We start from the raw sequence: 13,392 nt of genomic DNA, 5'->3' as shown, positions 1-13,392 counted from the left end.
GTGGGGATACACACCGTCTATTTGTTGTCTGTCCGGGAGCGAAGCAGGGGAGTCAGTTCTCGAGGGAGCTGACTGCCCGCGTTTGCATTCCCCGCGGCTCAGCTTCCGCTTCTGCCGAGGCAGGGTGGCGGCTGTGATCATGGGGATCGCACATAAATCTATGGACAGGTAGAGACGGGTTCTCCCTATTTCTGCCTTTCTCCCTAGAATGAGAGCTTGCGGCGAGGCGGGCGCTGTCAACTCCCGAGGGGGCTGACTGGTTGCTTTCTCGCTGCGCACGCTTCGTCCCCGGAGGGCTCTCTTCGAGGAGGGAGTCCTCGTGAACTTCCCCGCAGCTTGTATCCCGCTTTTGCCGAGGCATTGCGGCAACTGCAGCCGTGGGAATTGCAGCATAGATCTGTGATCGGTTAGAGACGGACGTCCGCCCTATCTCTGCCTTTCTCCTTTGATCTAGCGCTCTCTCTCTCGGTGCTCTAAGCCCGCGCTGCGGTTCTTTCCCATCTGAGTGAGAGCTCGCGCTGCTGCGGCTATTTTCTCTAATAAGAGGCAATAAATAAATAAATAAAAATAAATAAATAAATAATAAAAAAGAAAAAGAAAGAAATATGAGCGGACTGCATACTAGATCGCTCGTTTCTAAAATGCCTCGCCGTTCTCTACCTCTGCGCCATTCGACGGGGTTTTTCCCACTCTGTGGGCCCTGAGCAGACTCTGGTCATGGAGCAGGAAGTAGAGACCCTTCTGAGGAAGGAGGCCATCGAGGTGGTCCCTCCTCACGCAAGGGAGTCCGGGTTCTACAGTCGGTACTTCATTGTTCCAAAGAAGGATGGAGGGCTGCGGCCCATCATAGATCCCGCCGCCTCAATCGATCAGTTATGAAACTGAAACTCAAGATGCTTACAGTCAAGCAAGTAGTGTCATAAATCAGGTCCGAGGACTGGTTTGTGACGATAGATTTGAAAGACGCGTACTTTCATGTTTCCATCCTTCCTCAACACAGGAAGTTCCTGAGGTTCGCTTTCAGGGGCGAAGCTTACCAGTATCGGGTTCTTCCCTTTGGCTTAGCACTCTCACCCCGCACGTTTACGAAATGCGTAGAGCCCTGGTCCCTCTTCGACTTCAGGGCATTCGCATACTAAACTATATCGACGACTGGCTGATCCTAGCAGCGTCCGAGAACTTAGCGGCTCGACATCGAGATGTCGTTCTCGCGCACATGAAAATGTTGGGGTTAAGACTAAACGCCAAGAAAAGTGTGCTTTCTCCATCACAGAGGACCACTTATCTGGGCGCGGTGTAGGATTCGACCACGATGCAGGCATGTTTGTCTCCTGCTCGGATCGAGTCGATCCTTGCCGCAGTCTAGAGAGTCAAGGAGGGCCAGTCACTCACGGTCAAGCAGTTTCAACAACTGCTGGGTCTAATGGCAGCTGCGTCCAACCTTTTGGCCTGCTGTACATGAGACCCCTACAGTGGTGGCTCAAATCCAAGGGGTTCTCCCCGAGGGGAAACCTGCTCCGTATGATCAAGGTCACGCGCAGAGGGCTACATGCCTTAGATATGTGGAGGAAGCCGTGGTTCCTAATCAGGGCCCGGTATTGGGAGCTCCTTGCCGCCGCGTCACGTTAGCGATGGATGCATCCCTCACCCAAGACCCACCCAAGGTCTGTGGACGGGTCGTCATCTCAGTTGGCACATCAATTGCCTCGAGATGCTGGCCGTATTTCTAGTGCTGAAGTACTTTCTCCCAGACCTCAGAGATCGCCATGTGCTGGTCCGCACCGACAGCACAGCGGTGGTCTACTACATCAACCACCAGGGAGGTCTGCGTTCGCGCCCCTTATACAAGCTGGCGCACCAGATCCTTGTGTGGTCCCAGGACAAACTCCCCTCACTTCGAGCAGTTCACATTCCTGGGCATCTAAATGTGGGAGCAGAAATCCTGTCGAGGCAGGGGCCGAGGCCCGGGGAATGGATGCTTCACCCCGATGTGGTGAAGCAGATATGGAGAATCTTTGGTTCAGCCCAAGTAGATCTCTTCGCCACGAGGGAGAATGCTTAATGCCCCCTCTGGTTCTCTCTAGTTCATCCAGCTCCTCTGGGACTGGATGCTATGGTACAGACGTGGCCGAGGCTACGTCTGTACGCCTTTCCCCCGATTGCTCTGCTCCCAGGAGTTCTGGAGAGAGAGTGCGCCGGGACGGAGTCAGTCTACTGTTAGTAGCCCCGCACTGGCCGGGCCGAGTATGGTTCTCGGACCTGATATCTCTCCTCGGCGGCTCTCCATGGGAGATTCCCGTCAGGAGGGACCTCCTCTCAAAAGGGAGGGGGGGGGGGTACCCCCTGTGGAAGCTGTGGGTGTGGCCTCTGAGGGGGCACAACTCATAGCTTCCGGTCTCTCAACCGAGGTTGTTGAGACCATCCTCCAATCCAGAGCTCTCTCGACGAGGAAACTGTACGCCTGAAGTGGAAGCTTTTCACTTCATGGTGTGGAGAACGCCAGCAAGACCCAGCTAACTGCCCAGTTGGTACAGTACGGGAGTTTCTGCAGGCCCGTTTCTCCACATGGTTAGCCCATTCCACCCTGAAGGTCTACGTGGCGGCAATTTCGGCCTACCACGCCCCTCTTGGTGGTATGTCAGTGGGTAGGAACCCCCTGGTTACACGTTTCCTCCGCGGTGCACTGAGGCTGAGGCCTCCGACGCGACCTCATATCCCTACTTGGGACCTGGCTGTGGTGCTTGAGGCTCTCTGTAGGCCTCCATTCGAGCCACCTGATTGTCTTCTCACTATTAAGACAGCTTTGTTGCTCGCTCTTACTTCCCTCAAGCGGGTAGGGGACCTGCAGGCCCTTTCGGTGGCCCTTTCTCAATTAGAGTTTGCTCCTGGTATGACCAAGGCATTTCTGTACCCCAGACCGGGGTACGTTCCTAAGGTCCCCACCAACACACCTCAGCCGGTCGTGCTCCAGGCTTTCTGTCCTCCTCCCTTCCGGGAGCCCGACCAACAGAAGCAAAATTGTATCTGCCCAGTACGTGCCTGGATGCCTATGTCCACAGAACTGCCCTGTGGCGTAAATCAGAACAACTGTTCGTCTGCTATGGCCCCCCTAAGAAGGGGCGTCCTGCTACCAAGCAAACTATCAGTAGATGGATCGTAGTACTTACTACTTATGAGTCTTCGGACCTTCCTTCGTCTATGGGTCTTAGAGCCCATTCTACTCGTGCTACGGCTGTTTCCAAAGCACTCATGTTAGGTGTCCCAATTCAGGACATCTGTAATGCTGCGGGGTGGTCCACGCCACTTACCTTTGTCAGGTATTATAACCTAGACACCCGAGCCACTCCTGGCTCTTCTGTCCTTGTGTCCTAGCAATTTCACTAGGCAGGGACTTCGAAGTCTGGTGGCGTGGGCATCTCGTTCCCCTAGCGTTTGCCGACGCAGCTCGAGTTCCCGAAGGGGAACGTCCCAGGTTACGTATGTAACCATGGTTCCCCGAGGGAACGAGACGCTGCGTCTCGGTCCATCCTTCTGGCATCCCTGCCGAGCGCTCGCTTCATTCTCCGAAGCTGACGCCGGCCGGCTTCGCACGTGCTTTTATGCTTCCTGGTCGATGACGTCACCCGCCCGTGACGTCCCGCTTTCTCATTGGTTAGATTACACATTCATTCAGAGCGTGGTTCCGCCAAAGGCGTTCCCCTAGCGTTTACCGACGCAGCGTCTCGTTCCCTCGGGGAACCATGGTTACATACGTAACCTGGGACGTTTTATAGCGTCTGACAAAAACTGAAATTGAAATCAGCTGAATACACTTAACTGCTTAGCACAACAAAGGGCCAAGCAAGCGCATGACACTGACAAGATATGCAATCTAGTACGAGACCAAACACGACTTCAGCACGTCTCAACACAGTAAACAAACAAGCATTACAATAACTGCGCTAAACACTAATGCTAAAAGAAATAAATACACTTACGAGCTGACTGAGTCTATCTTAACACTGTCTTTTGCTAATGCTTGAACACAACTGTTTAGCACAAGGGCCAAGCAAGTGCACGACACTGACAAGATATGCAATCATGTGATTACTGCAATAGTATTTAATAACAAAATTAAAAAAATATTTTTAGCTATTATTATCATTTTAATTATAACAAATATTATAAGAAATATAGAAATGTTATGATTGCAATATACATACTAACAAAAATATCAATAATTTAATATATTATAAATGTGTTATTTAAATTAACAGTTGTTACTGCAATGATATATTTGCAATATTTATTCAATAAACAAGTATTTATTAACAATATCCAAAATATTTTTATTTTATTATTATAAGATGAATGCAGTAATATAAATATAATATAAATTAAAACCTCAATATGAATTAATAATAATAATAATAATAATAATAATAATATAATTAAAATACCAACTTTTTATTTTACAGCAATTGAATAGATTTACTGACATTTAAATAAAAATAACTCATTATTGTTATTATTAATACTGATTATTAATACTAATTATTAAATACTGAAATACTTTCTATTGATTTGTTATACTTAAAATAATTAAAACAAATTATATTTTGTTAATAAAAATGTTAATAATATCATTAACACAATAACAACTTTTTTTTAATTCTTACATTTAAACTAAACAAAAAATGCTTTTGCAATAATCATTGTATATTGTATTATATACTGACATTTTATTTTACAGAGCAATATGATTACTGCAATAGTATTTAATAATAAAATAAAATTCAGATTTTGGCTATTATTATAATTTAAATTATAACAAATATAAGACAAATGTTATCATTAATTTAACAAATGGCCATTCATCCGACCACCAGAGGGAGCCCTCTCCTGAATACTGACTGCTTGTTTCTTCGCAGGTTACTTCCTGTTAGACACCATATTAAACAGCTCTGTTACAGGTCTTCTCTGTGAAGTATTGCCAGTTTCACTGCCTTACAAAGCGTTTCCTTTTCCTATTGTTTTTGCTATTTTGTTATGACCTTTGTGCCTGCATTTTGACCACCGTTTTTTGGATTACTATTCTGTTTTGTTTGCCTTGTTGGACTGCCTTCCTGATTGTTTTGTTTTTGCCTGCCTTACGACTACGACTTTGCCTACTGTTTTGGATTTGTTGCTTTGTGTAATAAACCTACCGCATTTGGATTAATACTGCTACCATGTCGTCACCTACGGCTCCCTCACAGAATACTTCACCTAACATCCATCCAGCGGAGGTTTTTCAGTTGCAAGCGGCGTTTGCCTTTCAGGGTGAAATGCTTGCAGGATATCAGGAGCAACTGATGCATCTAAGGAACGCCAACGACAGTCTCACTCAATACATTCGCTCTCTCCCCGCTCATCAAAGCTCGCCGGTAAGACTTGCTTTACCTGATAAGTTTGATGGCTCACCAGAACTATGTAGAGGGTTCATTCACCAGTGTAAGATCTTCTTTGATAGTCAGCCAGAAGCTTATGATCAGGATACCAAGAAATGTGCTGTAATGATGTCGTTGTTGACTGGACGAGCCTTAGATTGGGCATCCGCCATTTGGGAGAGTGATGTAAGCATACGATCTTCGTTCGAACATTTCATTACCCAAGTCCATGAAGTTTGAATATCCTGAGGGGGGACAGGATATTTCTGATCAACTTCTAGATCTCAAGCAGGGAATTCGCACTGCGGCAGATTATGCGATTGAATTCAGAACGCTGGCTGCACAAAGCAATTGGAACGAGGTTGCTCTCAAGGCTGTGTTTAAGAGAGGGCTCGATGTAAAATTACAAGCGGAGTTGGCCTGTAAGGCTGTGGATTCCTCCTTGAATGAGTTAATCACAGTAGCCATTAAGATTGATAATCTGATGCGCAACACCCCCGCTCACGTAGATTTGTGTCGGCCAGCATTGTACAGGCCCTGACATATCCTGACTCTCCTGAACTGATGCAGATTGCTTCGACTCGCCTTTCATCTGAGGAGAGAGATCGTCATCAACGGGAGAATCTTTGCTATTATTATACTCTTCATATTGGGCTGTTCCATAAAGAAACCATCACTTTCTATGTTGTACCCTCATGCAAGTACCAGGTCATTTTGGGCCACCCTTGGCTAACTGTTCATGACCCCATAATTTCCTGGAATGGTGGTGAACTTACTCAATGGTCATCATATTGTCTTAACAACTGCCTTCCATATCACCAGCTGCCGCTGGATTCTTCTTTGTTGAAAAGAAGGATGGCAGGCTATGCCTATCGAGGGTTGAATAACGTCACAGTTAAGTACAGATATCCTCTACCATTAGTTCCCTCTGCACTGGAGCAACTACGTGAAGCTTGAATCTACTCCAAGCTCGATCCGAGGAGTGCTTATAACCTAATTCGCATCTGAGAGGGAGATGAATGGAAAACTGCCTTCCTGACCACTAGAGGGCACAATGAATATCTCGTTATGCCATATGGACTAGCCAACTCACCAGCTGTTTTTCAATCCTTTATCAACGAGATCTTCCGTGACCTGTTGAACAAGTGCATGGTCGCCTATATTGATATTTTAATCTATTCTGCCAACCTGGACCAACACATTGAGGATGTCAAGACAGTTCTGGCATGCCTGCAACAGCATCAACTTTATGCCAAGCTGTGTGAGTTCCACATTAGTAAAACAACATTCCTAGGATACATTGTCTGCCATCAAGGAGTTGAAATGGACAAATCTAAGATTCAGGCAGTCCCAGAATGGCCTCTTCCCAAGACGGTGAAAGAACTCCAATGATTTCTAGGATTCGCCAACTTTTATCGCCGATTTATTCGTAACTACAGCTCAATCGCAGCCCCCCTAACTTCGCTTTTAAAAGATAAACCCACTAAGCTCATGTGGAGTCCAGCAGCAGTCAAGGCTTTTGAAAGTCTCAAGACCAGCTTTACCACAGCTCCCATCTTAAAACATCCTGATCCTCAACTTCCCTTTATCGTAGAAGTGGACGCTTCAGATTGTGGTATAGGTGCAGTGCTCTCGCAACGACATGGCAGTCCTGGTAAGCTACATCCATGTGCCTTCTTCTCCCACAAACTGACAGCTGCAGAGAGAAATTATGATGTGGGCAATAAGGAGTTGCTGTCAATGAAGGCAGCATTAGAGGAGTGGCGCCACTGGCTTGAGGAAGCCGATCACCCCTTCCAGATTATCACTGACCACAAGAACCTTGAATATATCAAAGGAGCCAAACGAATGAACCCAAGACAGGCCCGTTGGTCACTGTTCTTCACCCGTTTAAATTTTTCAGTCACTTACCGACCAGGCAGTAAAAATCTTAAAGCGGATGCACTCTCTCGCAGACATGACATTGACCAAGGTGACCAGACCGTTGTTCCCATCCTTCCACCCACCGTAGTCATCGCTCAGATCAGCTGGGACCTGATGGAGGAAATACAACGAGCACAACAGGATGAACCACCCCCGCCAGAATGTCCACCTAACCGACAATATGTCCCCCAAGCGCTCCGTAATCGGACCCCCCAATGGGTACACACTTCTTTAAGTTCAGGTCACCCAGGAATTCATCGAACTACAACTTTGGTGCGAAATGCCTTCTGGTGGCCGACCATGAACAGAGACATTGTTAACTTTTCCGGTTACACAGCCGTCCTAGTAATTGTAGATCGCTTTTCAAAGGCATGCAGACTAGTACCACTGAAGGGACTACCCACTGCCATGGAAACTGCCCTTGAGTTGTTTCAGCATGTATTCAGGATCTACGGGATTGTATCTGACCGGGGGCCCCAGTTCACTTCCAAGGTGTGGCAGGCCTTCTGTAAACAACTGGACATTAATGTCAGTCTGACCTCTGGTTATCATCTTAAGTCGAACGGTCAAGTCAAAAGATTAAATCAAGAAATTGGACGTTACCTTAGGTCTTACTGCAGCAGAGAACAAGACAAATGGAGAGATTTCCTCCCATGGGCAGAATATGCTCAGAACTCCCTCACACATTCATCCACAGGTCTCACCCCTTTCCAGTGTGTACTGGGCTACCAACCTCCTATGTTTCCTTGGTCAGGAGAACCTTCCATGGTGCCGTCGGTGGACGACTGGATCAGACGCAGCGAACGGGTGTGGGACAGTGCTCATGTGAGGTTTCAAAGAGCAGTGCGATCCCAACGGATCCAAGCAGATCACAGGAGACGTCCTCACCCCAACTATCAACCCGGCCAGAGAGTCTGGCTTGCCGCCCGAGATGTCTGGCTACGTCTGCCTAGCAAGAAGCTTGCTCCAAGGTATGTTGGACCTTTCAAGATTCTCAAACAGATCAATGCAGTTACATACCGTCTAGAGCTTCCTGCTCATTATCGTATCTCTCCTTCATTTCATGTCTCCCTCCTGTAACCGGTCCACCCGGCATCTGACCCCGGCACCTCACTCCCCGAGCCTCCTCCACCCTTAGAGATTGATGGTGCACCTGCCTACCCGGTCAACGAGATTTTGGACTCTCGCCGCAGAGGGGGTCAGTTGCAATATCTGGTGGACTGGGAGGGCTACGGACCAGAGGAGAGATCTTGGGTGGCCTCCAAGGATATACTGGACCCATCTCTGATCCAAGAATTTCACAGAAGGCATCCCAACCGCCCAGCACCACGTCCTAGGGGTAGGCCAAAGAAAGAAACGCCGGGAGGCGTTCGTAGAAGAGGGGGTTCTGTAACAAATGGCCATTCATGCGACCACCAGAGGGAGCCCTCTCCTGAATACTGACAGCTTGTTTCTTCGCTGGTTACTTCCTGTTAGACACCATATTTAAACAGCTCTGTTACAGGTCTTCTCTGCAAAGTATTGCCAGTTTCACTGCCTTACCAAGCGATTCATTTTCCTATTGTTTTTGCTATTTTGTTATGACCTTTGTGCCTGCACCGTTTTTTGGATTACTATTCTGTTTTGTTTGCCTTGTTGGACTGCCTTACTGATTGTTTTGTTTTTGCCTGCCTTACGACTACGACTTTGCCTACTGTTTTGGATTTGTTGCTTCGTGTAATAAACCTACTGCATTTGGATTAATACTGCTACCATGTCGTCACCTATGACTCCCTCACAAATAATATTCAATAATAATAATAATAATAATAATAATAATAATAATAATAATATAGTTACTATATTTTATTATTTAAATTACAACAATTAAACAAATAAATAAATATAATAAATTAAATACTCAATATCATTGCAATATTATTACAATATTTAATATTTCTTCAATAAAAAGTTAGTATTTATTAGTAATAATAATAAAACAAAATATAAATTGTATTTTATTATTAAAAGTTAATTTATGTTGTAATTGCAATATTTACATCAATATCAACTATTATTAATTGAACTTATTATTACTATTATTGTCACGAATCTGGTCGGTGTCCCATTGTCCACTCACCACCAGATGTCACTCTCGCTCCACCTACTCACTCTGACTGTTACTTTGCATCTCGGACTGCATCTCCCATCCTCCACCGCTCTGACTGCGTCAGCCCCCATGACCAATCAGGCATCCTATAAAAACCCCGGTCCTCCTCAGTTGCACTTCATGGATTGTTGAATCGTTGTATTGTGTTTTGTATTCCTGTTTTCCTAGTGTGTTCCAAGTTCCTGGTTTTTGATCTCCTGCCTGGTTTCCTCGTTTACGTCTGTCTAGCCGCCTGCCTTGTGATTTATCGCTCTTGCTTATTGGATTATTCTCTACGATTGCCTGTGATATTCCTGTCTGCTCCTGTCTCGACCCCGCCTGTATGACCATGTCTTTGTCCTGTGATTTCAATAAAAGCTAGCGCATGGATCCGCTCGCCTCTTGTCAATCACTCCCCGTTACAATTATTATTACTGTTATATAATTATTATTATTATTATTCATTGTAATTGTTATAACATTAAGGAAAAATACAATTAAAATGCTATAATATGAAAATATTAAATATTTAGGTTATTTTTAATGTATTACTAGTATTACCATTTATTGTTGTTGTTGTTTTGTTGATACTGCAATTTATATTAATAAAAAATATTTTTTCATTTCTTGTAAAAATACCAATTACACAAATAAATAAAAAACTCTTACTATTGCTGTAATCATATTGCACTGTAATTTAATAATATAGTATTTAATAATAATTAGTCAGTATTTAATAATAATAACAATAATAAAATATAAAAATAATATATATTTCATATTTTTATATTTTAATTATAACAAATGAGAAAAAAATATATAAATATATTACAATTGCCAATAATCAAACTACTGTAAAATAAAAAGGGAACATTTAATAATAATAATAATAATAATATCTACAATAGTAATTGTTTTTTCTTTAATATTATAACAGTTACAATTAATCAATAATAATAATAATAAGAGCTTTGCTTTATTTATTTTTTTTAAATGTTATCATATCTATTAAAAATAGTACAATTGCTATAAAACATTCAGTTTTATAATCCTGTTATAATAATAATAATAATTACTATTTTAATTAATAATTACTATTTACATTTAATAATAATGATTATTGAGTTTTTACAATATTATTACAATATATTTATATTACAATATTATTATTGCAATTACAACATTTTAATACAATCGTTTAATTTTATTCATTTATATTTTGGCTTTTACTGAATAAAAAGAAGAAATTTATTGCCTTTTTATTGAATACATTTTCCATTATTAATATTTAATTATTATTATTATTAGTAGTAGTAGTAGTTTTTTAATTTTTTTTTATTAATATTACATTATTTTATGCATGCATACATACTGTTTATTTAATTGTACAATATAGTACAGTAATTATAATCAGAATCACCTTTTTTTAATTGATCTGTAATCAATAAAAAATCATTTAAATTAACAAAAAGTGTTGATACAAATATCAGCTGAAATGTTTGCATAATATCTAAGCTAATACTTGTTTAAATCAACCCAATATACAAATAATAAAAATAATAAATAAATATGATTTTTGTAAACAAAAACAAAAATATTGTAAAATATATTCTGACAGCTTTTTTATTTAAAGAAATCCCATAATTAAATCCAGCCTTACTGTAGTTACAATAATTATTTTTATTAAATGCAGTGATTAATGTCATATTTTATAATGTCAGAAACTCATTTTAGTCTTATGATGTATTGATTATATTCATGATAGAAACATCAAATAAAATCTGATTTGTCATTGTTTTATTAATTCTGTACAAAAACAATAGAGAGAAATTAATTACTTTCATCAATCATGTTTATGACATTTTTACATTTTATCACCAATAAAACGAATGACTGATTAGGCAGGACAATAATAAAAAAAAAGACTGATATATCGATTTACCGATATTTTTCCCAATATTTAAGCATTTTACCATAGTCGGTTATCGGTTTTGTATTATTGGGTTTACCGATAAATGCCACCATCTTGTGGGTGTTTTGAGAATTGAGGGGAGACCCGATAACAACCGTGTGCAAAGGTAAAGCATAGCCTACTTTCTTGCTTTGCTGTAATTAGTAGACTTTATTTAATATAACAGCTTGGAGACCAACTTACAGTCACATAAAATAATTTGTGAAGTCCTGTCCCAATAAACATAACTTTGCCTAAATTGAATAATATACAGCCATTAATGAGCACATATTAGAAATGAAAGCGCTGAATTGAATTCTCTCTCCTTTGTCTATATGTTCATCATTAGCCTCGTGAAGTCGGAGTCACATATAGGCTTAAACCGTCATAAGAAATAGCTCGAACTCACAGTGACATAAAAATATTTTGTCAAGTCCTGTCCCAATAAACGTAACTTTGCATGAATAAATACAGCCATGAATGAGCGCATGTTGAATTTAATTCTCTCTGTTATCTATGCTCATTGTCAGCTCAAGTCGCTTTCATTTTGCCATTTACTCACCAGATTGATGCTCTGATGGTACTGCATGTACATTTGAACAAGATTCACTTGTTTAAAACACCCTCAATAATATTAACATTTACTATATAACCATTATTTTGTAATACACTTCTAAATATATACAACTCTATGGAAATTATTCATTATCTTCACCAGCGATCACAGTTTGAGTATACTTCTATGTAAATGCATATATAAACTGTGCTGTCAGCAGGAATTTCAGAATAGAATGACAAAAACACTGAGTAATTCTGATATAACATACCATTTGAGAAATACAATAAAATACAATATTTTGTTTGTTATATTCCAATATTCCAGAGAACGTTATTCAGTGAATTAACATTATCCAGTGAATTCTTCACTCTTTAGCCTATTAAACAGCATATAAACTGTAGATTAAAACAAAGTTGACTCCTGTCCTTTATTTATTTTCTCCATTTGAAAACATTCTACATTCTACATTTATTTTGCTTATTAGTGTTGCAGCTGATGTGTTTTATAAATAAAATGTTTTATTGTTGTAATATGAAGATTAAATTTAACATGAAAGTCTGCTAATTTTTAATACTTTTTAAGATGACTAAAAGGAGGAAAAACCTAAGTGAAGTATGGACTTATTTCACTCAATCACTGATTTACTTTATAACAGTAAATAAATATCAGTTCTGCATATCGGTTATCAGGCACATAATTATGCAAATAATCAGCAGTGGTTCCCAAACTTTTTCTGCCGGGCCCCCCTTTTGCAGAATAAAAAAATTTCAAGCCCCACCCCACATTTACACATAAACATAAACACAACTTCAGAAGGATTTATTTGAACCGTAATAATTACTAATTACTAATAATAACTAAGCAAGGAACTAGTCACTTTTAGAGTAGAAACATTAAAAGTAAAGCATGCAGCTTTACTATGTACTATTTCTTGTACTGTGTAACAGCATTCACTGTTTTTTAAACAGATTTTCTCATATTTTCTTCTCTTTGTTGTAGTTGCGATCTTTGAAGTAGATTCATCATCTACTTTACATTTACCTGGAACTTGTTGTCTTTTCAAAAACTTGTCCATGCTTAGAGCAGAACTACTATGGGTCATTCATTCATGATTTTACTCGGCTAATGGCAATTCTTATTTCTGATATCAACTGCACCATCTAGTGGTCTGTATTTTTTACGACAAAAACCACTACAACTGATTACAGACAGGTACTGCGAGTCGTCATGAGGTAATAAAATATGATGAAATTCATATTTTGTGTTAAATTATTTAAATATGTGGCATGTAGCCATATAATAAGCAAGACAATTTAACAGTGGAAATTATACACTTGTATTATGCTGAAAATGTTTCTTTTTACATACAAATCTAGGGATGTACCGAAATGAAAATTCTTGGCTGAAACGGCTTTGTAATAAT

Source organism: Labeo rohita, unplaced genomic scaffold (genome assembly GCF_022985175.1).
Source record: "Labeo rohita strain BAU-BD-2019 unplaced genomic scaffold, IGBB_LRoh.1.0 scaffold_52, whole genome shotgun sequence".
In the NCBI taxonomy this organism is placed as follows: Eukaryota; Metazoa; Chordata; class Actinopteri; order Cypriniformes; family Cyprinidae; genus Labeo; species Labeo rohita.
This window is presented reverse-complemented; position numbering follows the sequence as displayed.